Source organism: Rhinopithecus bieti, unplaced genomic scaffold, assembly GCF_001698545.2.
Source record: "Rhinopithecus bieti isolate Rb0 unplaced genomic scaffold, ASM169854v2 scaffold_1557, whole genome shotgun sequence".
Classification (NCBI taxonomy): domain Eukaryota; kingdom Metazoa; phylum Chordata; class Mammalia; order Primates; family Cercopithecidae; genus Rhinopithecus; species Rhinopithecus bieti.
In genome coordinates, this window is record NW_016803512.1 from 125,752 (window position 1) to 134,797 (window position 9,046).

At 45.9% G+C, this 9,046-nt stretch overlaps 1 protein-coding gene across 1 annotated transcript in view; it reads right to left on the bottom strand.

The window, feature by feature from the left end:
- Positions 1-230: 230 nt before the first annotated feature.
- The window catches only part of LOC108539280 (acetoacetyl-CoA synthetase-like), a 32,235-nt gene continuing 23,419 nt past the window's right edge, over positions 231-9,046 (bottom strand). Inside the window, exon 8 of the mRNA XM_017887863.1 lies at positions 231-296. The gene's annotated coding sequence lies outside the window, so the exon portion shown is untranslated. The remainder of the gene's footprint in view (positions 297-9,046) is intronic.

The window sequence follows — 9,046 nt, forward strand, 5'->3', positions numbered from 1 at the left end:
ATAGTAAAACAAATGTGGATTTCTCTCTTGTCAAAGCAATTTAGTATTTCATAATGCTAAGAGGAAAAGAGATATCCAATATCCAACACCTTGAAGAAACCAGCAGAGGGGAAGTCCATGGTGCCCTTAGGTGTCCTGAGTCCCTGCTGGGGGCCAGATCCCATTTCCTGGCAGTCCGTTCTCTCCATTTGTGACCTTGTCCTCTGCAGAGCATGATGCTGGGAGCCAGTGGTGGGGGATGGGAGGCAGAAAGACAAGGATTCAAGGCTTCCCAGTGAGAGCTACAGGTCTCTTACCTAAAGAAAATTACAATTCCTCAGGTCCTCAGGGAGTGAATTAAGAATTTACATTCTTTCAGTCAATGTATCAGCATATATTTAGTAAACATATACTTGAACAGCTCTGTGCAAGAACGCTTATACCAGAGCACAAGCCTTCCTTTCTTCCAGGATTTTTAAATCTCCGTGGCCAAAATGGCAGAGTGTTTTAGGAAGGGGTGGGTGACGTCTGCTGGGATAGGAGACAGCACTGTAATAATTCACTGCCTGTATTTAGGACTTGACAGTGGACAAAGCACAGTCAGAGTCAGAGGGAAGTAATCGGTTTTCCCATTGTAGAGACATGGAGCAGGTTGGGAGAGGTTTAATAACCCAAGGTCACTCCTTGCTATAAACTGACAGAGCTGGAAATAAAATCTAGGTCTTCCATCATTTAATTCCATGAGGAAAGAATAACCCAAATGATGATCATGATGATGGTAGTGGTGATGGTAGTGGTGACGATGGTGGTAGTGTTGATGGTGGTGATGGTAGTGTTGGTGGTGATGGTGGTGGTGATGGTAGTGTTGGTGGTGATAGTAGTGGTGATGGTGTGGTGGTGGTGGTAATGATGGTGGTGACGACGGTGGTGATGATAGCGGTGGTGGTAACGGTGGTGGCGGTGGTGACGGTGGTGGTGGTGATGGTGGTAACAGTGGTGGTGATGGTGTTAACTGGTGATGGTGGTGATAGTGATGATGGTGGTGGTGATGGTGGTGGTGGTGATGGCAGTCGTTGGTAGTGACGATGATAGTGGTGGTGATGGCGGTAAGGAAGGGTAAAAGACAGGAAAGGCAGTGCTAGGGACTCTCTTCCTGAGATAAAGAACAGTACTGCTAGGACTTCCACTAGTGTTTGTTCTGGCTGAAGGAGAAAAGTGGGTGGCTTCAACAGACTGAAACTAGGACAAACAGAGGGACTGGGGCATCCCAACATGATCTTAGCACATATGGGGATTCCCAGAGCTTCATGAAGTGGATGTAACTGAAGAATCCTCATTGTAACCCACACCTGAAGTTAAAAAAATCAGGAGCTTCACTAAATGTATCTGGCAAGCATTTCGTCTTCCCTTAAATAAAATAAATTTCCTTAATAAAGTCAGTGGAGGCAGGGTTGGTGGCAGGGGTGGGAGGTGGAGAGGGTATGTGTGATTTATTACAGGGCAAGAGGAGGGCCTTGATGGCTCTGAACTAACTACTTAGAATTGCCAGCTCGAAAACCAAGTTGTACACTGGTTTCTCTTTTTGTACCAATGTTACATTTTTCAAAAAATATAACTTTTATGAATATCATCATTAGTGCTATAAGCATAGAGAAGTGTAAGTTAATTCTACAGTAAAGTGATTATTAAATCCATTAGTCATACACAGGAAATCCAAAATTAACTTACTCTCCAGCATCAAGTAAATGATTCTACTGTGTGCTCTAAGAAAGCAATTGTTCATTAATATGCAAAATATAGCAGAACTATTAGATCATACAGCCATGCAATCTTATGATTAAATTATAAATTTTACATATTTTGATGATGTGCTTTACATACTTTGTTTTCTATGCAAGATTAAAAGGAGGTGCCATAGTTTTTCTCAGACATACTATATCTTGACCTGAACTGTACAATACTTAATAAGAATTGATGAGTATCTACCACGGATGACAGCAGTCTTTCAGCAGCATCAGGTATTTCTTTGAATTATTGCTGAGGACTAACATGAAGATATGCATTAGTCTTAAGTGGAGTCACAGCTATGCCCTTGGGCTTTCTTTGTTTCCCCCCCTTTTCTTTTGCTGTTATAACCACCATGGACATCCACGTTCTCTCTTCCCAGGCCACGAGAAAGGACTGGCCCCATTCACACTGCCTTGGTTGTATATGTGGGTAAAGGCAGCATGCACATTAAATTTTCTGGAGGGGACTTATGTGCCCACATGGACAATCTATTGTGGTTATTGTATTTTGGATTAAATAATGATGGCATTTTTTTTCCCTGTGCAGAATTAAATGTGTTTGAAAGACCTGGGAAATACTACAGATTGGGCTGCAGGGATTGCCTCTGTGACCTTCTGTTTCTCCATATCCTGATTACTGTAGAGCTGGTTTCCATTTCTCTCCCTCAGAGGGAGCTAACCTTTCTCTTTAATGGTTACGCTATTTCAGTCTGCTTTCCAGTGGCCACCACACAGGGTGAGGATCTTCTCACAAAGTAGCAAAGATAGCGGCCACAACTCCTGGCTCTCATCCTCTTAAAGATGCCATAACTGGCTCTTATCTGATCAGCTTGGCCACATGCTTTTCTGTGAAGCAATCATGGTAGCCAATGGATGGAGCAAGCTGACAGTCCAGGCCTGGATCAGCTGCCCTCCTCTGGAGCCCAGCGGGAGCTCCAGGGGCAGGATCAGCCTCATCGAACCACACAGACAGAAGGGGAAGAGCGAAAATCCACCAAGCAAAAGTGGGGGAGTGTGATGGTTAATTTTGGGTGTCAATTTGCCTGTGCCACAGGATGCCCAGTTGGATTGCTAAACACTACTGCTGAGTGTGCCTGCAATGGTGTTTCTGGGAGGGGTTAGCATTTGAATTGGTGAATGGAGTAAAGCAGACGGCCCTCACCAATGTGGGTGGGCATCATCCATTCTGTTGAGGGCCTGAGTAGAAGAAGGTGAATTATCAATCTCTGCCGGATTGCCTGAGCTGGGACATCGATCTCCTACCCTCAGCACTCCTGGTTCTGAGACTTTCAGATTCAGATTGGAACCTGCACCATAGGCTTTCTGGCTATCAGGCCATTGAACTATACCACGAAGTTTTTCTAGGTCTCCGGCTTGCAAATGGCAGCTTGTGGGACTTCTCAGCCTCCATAATCATATGAGCCAATACCTTATCATACACCTCTTTCTAGAGACATTCAGACATCCTATTGGCCTGTTTCTCTAGATGACCCTAGTTCAGGTAGTACCTGCCCTAGGAGACAGAAGCCTGAGAGTTGTAGTAGGCAGCCTTTAAGGTGGCCTCCACTGACCCCTGCGCTTCCTGCTAGTCACACTACTGTGCATTCCCCTCCCACACTAAACCAGGGTTGATCTCTGTGACTACAGAATATAGCAGAAGTGATCATGTGTCACCTCCAAAATTAGATTATAAAAAAATATTGTGGCTCCCAGAAAGGGGGGGAAAAAAAGAGGTCGGGTACAGTGGCTCATGCCTGTAATCCCAGTACTTTGGGAGGCTGACGTGGGTGGATCACCTGAGGTCAGGAGTTCGAGACCAGCCTGGCCAATATGGTGAAACCCCCGTCTCTACTCAAAAACGCAAAAATTAGCTGGGCGTGGTGGTGGGCACCTGTAATCCCAGCTACTCGGGAAGTTGAAACTGGAGAATCCCTTGAGCCTGGGAGGTAGAAGTTGCAGTGAGCCAAGATTGCACCATTGCACTCCACCTTGGGGGACAACAGCAAAACTCCATCTCAAAAAAGAAAAAACAGAAAAAGAAAAAAAAAACACTCTTACAATAGAGTTTGGTACATCATTAGAGTTATGGCAATCTCAACCAATTAGAAGTCCATTCCTAAACCTGGAATTATTATCCTAACGTGTTCTTCTGCTTTAATCAAAGGAGGCAAAATTGGTCCCCTTGACTCTGGTCTCTACTTTTTTTCTCCGTTTTCTAACTAAGGCTATAGAAAAACACAGCAAATTCACATTGTATTTTAATCTGTTTTAGGGAAATAATGAGTATTTTCTATTTTTATACATCCTGGCTAGCATGTGCTTTCTAAACCCAAAACAATCATGTTACTTCCATTACCAGAAAGGAGTCCTGACCCAGACCCCAAGAGAGGGTTCTTGGACCTTGTGCAAGAAATAATTTCGGGTGAGTCCATAAAGTAAAGTGAAAGCAAGTTTATTAAGAAAGTAATCGGCTGGGCGTGGTGGCTCACGTCCGTAATCCCAGCACCTTGGGAGGCCAAGGCAGGTGGATCACTTGAGGTCAGGGGTTTGCGACAAGCCTGGACAAGATGGTGAAATCCCATCTCTACTAAAGATTTAAAAATTGGCAGGGCGTGGCAGCACGTGCTTGTAATTCCAGGTACTCAGGAGGCTGAGGCATGTGAATTGCTTGACGTCCGGAGGCAGAGGTTGCAATGAGCCAAGATTGAGCCACTGAACTTCAGCTTGGGCGACAGAGCAAAACTCCATCTCAAAAAAAAAAAAAAGGACAGTAAAGTCATAAAAGAATGGGTACTCCAGCTACTCCACAGGCAGGGCAGTGGCATCGGCTGCTCAACTGAATACACTCATAGTTACTTCTTGATTATATGCTAAACAAGGGGTGGATTATTCATGAGTTATCTGGGAAGGGGGTAGGCAGTGTCTGGAACTGAAATTTCCTCCCCTTTTTAGACTGTATAGGGTAATTCCTGAATGTTGCCATGGCATTTATCAATGATCGTGGTGCTGGTGGGAGTGTCTTTTAGCATGCTAATGTATTATAATTAGTACATAATGAGCAATGAGGACAGCCAGCGGTCACTGTCATTGCCATCCTGGTTTTGGTGGGTTTTGGCTGTTTTTTTGTTGTTGTTGTTTTTTCTTTCTTTCACTACATCCTGTTTTATCAGCAAGGTCTTTGTTCCTGTATCTTGTTCTGACCTCCTATCTCATCCTGTGACTAAAAATGCTGAACCTCCTGGGAATGAAGCCCAATAGGCCTCAGCCTTATTCTACCCAACCCCTATTCAAGATGGAGTCGCTCTGGTTTGAATGCCTCGGATACTTTTTTTTTTTTTTGGAGATGGAGTCTCACTCTGCCACCCGGGCTGGAGTGCAGTGGCGCAATCTCGGCTCACTCACCACAACCTCCGCCTCCCGGGTTCAAGGGATTCTCCTGCCTCAGCCTCCTGAGTAGCTGGGATTACAGGCGCCTGTCACCATGCCCGGCTAATTTTTGTAATTTTAGTAGAGATGAGATTTCACTATGTTGGCTAGGCTGGTCTCAAATGCCTGATCTCAAGCGATCCACCCGCCTCAGCCTCCCAAAGGGCTGGGATCACAGGCATGAGCCACTGGGCCTGACCACCTCTGACATTTCTCTACTTAAAAATCTTAAGCTTGGAAACAATAATCTTGGCTTGAGCTCAGATCATCACACGTGTATTAGGTGACTATCGTGTTCCAAGCTCTCAAATAGGATATATGAAAAGGTCAGTAAGAGGTAATCCTTGCCCTTAAAAGTAAATTGATGACTTCACACTGTTTGCAGCAGTTTCTCAAGGTGTGATCCACTGACATCCCATCCGCATTTCTGGTATGGACTAGACTTCAGTGGACAGGCTGGGCATGGTGACTCACACCTGTAATCCCAGAACTTTGGATTCTAAGGATTGACTCACTGAGGCGGGTGGGTCACTGGAGCTCAGGAGTTTGAGACCAGCCGGGACAACATGGCAAAACCTGTCTCTACTAAAAATACAAAAATTAGCCAGCTGTGGTGGTGTATGCCTATAATTCCAGTTACTTGGGAGGCTGAGGTGGGAGGATCACCTGAGCCCGGAGATCAAGGCTGTGAGTTGAGATTGCACCACTGCACTCCAGTCTGGGCAACAGAGTGAGACCCTATCTCAAAAACATCAACAATTGGGCTGGGCACAGTGGCTGTAATCCCAGCACTTTGGGAGGCTGAGGTGGGTGGAACACCTGAGGTGAGGAGTTTGAGACCAGCCTGGCCAACATGGTAAAACCCCATCTCTATTAAAAATACAAAAATTATCCAGGTGTGGTGAGGTGTGCTCATAATCCCACCTACTTGGGAGACTTAGGCAAAAGAATTGCTTGAACCTGGGAGGCAGAGGTTGTAGCGAGCCGAAATTGCACCACTGCTCTCCAGCCTGGGCAACAGAGCGAGACTCCATCTAAAAACAAAACAAAACAAAACAAAACAAAACAAAACAGAACTATGGTGAACCAGGTAGGTGTGAGATCACTTAGAGTAGAGTGAGAGCAACACAGGGAAGCTGCTCAGGAAAGACCAGGTTCCTGTTTGGTGCTGGAAATTGTCGACGAAAAGTCAAATTCTGTAAAATATTGGAGATTTGTCCTTAGCCAAATGTGAGGACCATGAACCGTGACACAGCCCGAGGAAGTCTTGAGAACCTGTGCCCAAGGTGTTCAGGCTACAGTTTGGTTTTACATGTTTTTTGTTTGTTTGTTTTTGTTTTTTTTTACCACTTGCCTCCCTCCCCACCCAGCTTTTTCTGTTTTACACGTTTTAGGGAGACATAAGACACCGATCGATATATGTAAAACGTACACTGATTGGTTCAGTCCAGAAAGGTGGGACATCTCAAAGCAGGTTGTTGAGGGGTTTCCAGGTCATAGATGAATTTGTATTTCCCAATTGGCAGTTGGTTGAAAGAGTTAAATCATTACCTAAAGACCTGAAATCAATAGAACAGAGGGTCTGGGTTCAGGGGTGTGGAGACGAGGGTTTTTATTATGCAGATGAAGCCTACAGGTAGCAGGCTTCGGAGAAACTAGATTATAAATGTTTCTTATCAGACTTAAAAAGAATCCAGACTCACTGGGTGCGGTGGCTCACGCCTGTAATCCCAGCACATTGGGAGGTTGAGCTGGGTGGATCACCTGAGGTCAGGAGTTCGAGACCAGCCTGGGCAACATGGTGAAACCCTGTCTCTATTAAAAATACAAAAATTAGCCAGGTATGGTGGCAGCCACCTGTAATCCCAGCTACTTGGGAAGCTGAGGCATGAGAATTGCTTGAACCTGGGAGGCAGAGGTTGCGGTGAGACGAGATTGCGCCACTGCACTCCAACCTGGGCGATAGAGCAAGGCTCTGTATCAACAAAACAAAACAAAACAAAAAAAAAAGTTTGCTGAAGCTTAGAATGGGGACATCTGGTGGGACTCAGATGAAACTGGGAATCCTGAATCCACAAGTCACTCTGAGCCTCTTTTGCCAAAGGAAGGAGCTTGCTCTGTTGTGTCTAAGGAGACTAAGGAGATTAGCCGCCCTTTTCTTGAAAACTGTACGACAATCTCACATGAGGAGATGCCCATTCTCCTTCAGACCCGCCACAACTACTCCCTGTTGGCACCAGACTCATAACTAGGATCTTAGATTTTCAGTACCCACTATGGCCTAGAATGAGATAGCTTTTACACCAAGAGAACTCCAAGATTTTGCCAGTATATATTGGCAGAAACCTAAGGAGTGTGTGAGGGTGTCAGACTAAGACAGGCAGAAGAACATGACTCTGCAGTAGACTGACCTCACTGACCGAGGTACACTAAGATTTTGGATCTCATGTGTTAGTTTACTTAACTGGAGTGGCTCTCAAAGCTTATTTGGTTGGTGGCTGGAACTAGGACTCCATGGTGGTCTAAGCTGAGTGAGCAGAGATGCCAGAGCTGCCCTGGCATGATATGGAGGAAGGAATCTGAGGGCCTAGGGAGATGAAATGTTGAAAGGATTTTTATCATGGCAACCTGCACACCTACCCACCAACTACATTCCCCCAAGAGAACCCAGAAAATGCTTTATGTACTAGGGTGTTGAGAAACACATTCACGGGGGAACACCAGCATCCTTAGAAGGTCCATGGCTCTCTCCTTTGCAGGCCAGGTATGATGGGTCGGGGTGTGGCCACTGTTGATACAAGCTCCCAATAGCAGAAGCCAAGAGACAGCGTCCAACCTCCAGACGCAACGTGAGCATACTCGCCATAAAGGACCACAGGACATGCCTGTGGTCAGCAAGCCCTGGCCTCTAGGAGGTTTGGCAGAGACTAACTGTCCCGAGGTCCCTGTGACTGACACAGATGAGAAGCCCGCTAGAGTATTGGTTGGGAACTCATTTCACAACAAAGGGAGTGGAGCAATGGGTTCAGGCCCAGAGAATTAACTTCAAGGAGAAGGAAAAAAAGCAGAGACACAGACGGCAGCAAAGGCAAGAAACCAACAGCCCCAGAAAAAGCAGCAAGGCCAGCTTTGCGTTCCATTTGGCAACTTGTTAAAGTAACTGACAAAATATAACTCATGAACAATTATAATGAAGTTCATAATTAGGTCCTCAAAACACTTGATATAAAAAATATTTCAGATTCTTTTTTAAAAAAACTGTACTCAAGTGAGGTAAGGTGAGGCCGACCCAGGAAGTAGAGAAAGCTGAGTGGTTCCTCTGGTTTGAAAGGAACAAAGCCCCCCAAATCATTATCCACTGGCCTCCCAGAGCTGGTATGCTAATTTGAAGGAGATAGTGAATGTGAGTGGCTAATTCAAGGCTTGGCAGGTAGTAGATGAATAAGAAATACTTGTTCCTTCCCTCCTGTTGGGCAGGAAGTTCACTGAGGGTAGACAATGCCATCCATTACTGTCTATATTCTGTGGGGCCTGGTCTGGGAGCTGGATACACAGAGGTTCTTAGAAAATACAGGTTGGCCAGGCGCGGTGGCTCAGGCCTGTAATCCCAGCACTTTGGGAGGCCGAGACGGGCGGATCACGAGGTCAGGAGATCGAGACCATCCTGACTAACACGGTGAAACCCCGTCTCTACTAAAAAATACAAAAAACTAGCCGGGCGAGGTGGCAGCGCCTGTAGTCCCAGCTACTCGGGAGGCTGAGGCAGGAGAATGGCATAAACCTGGGAGGCGGAGCTTGCAGTGAGCTGAGATCTGGCCACTGCACTCCAGTCCGGGCGACAGAGCGAGACTCCG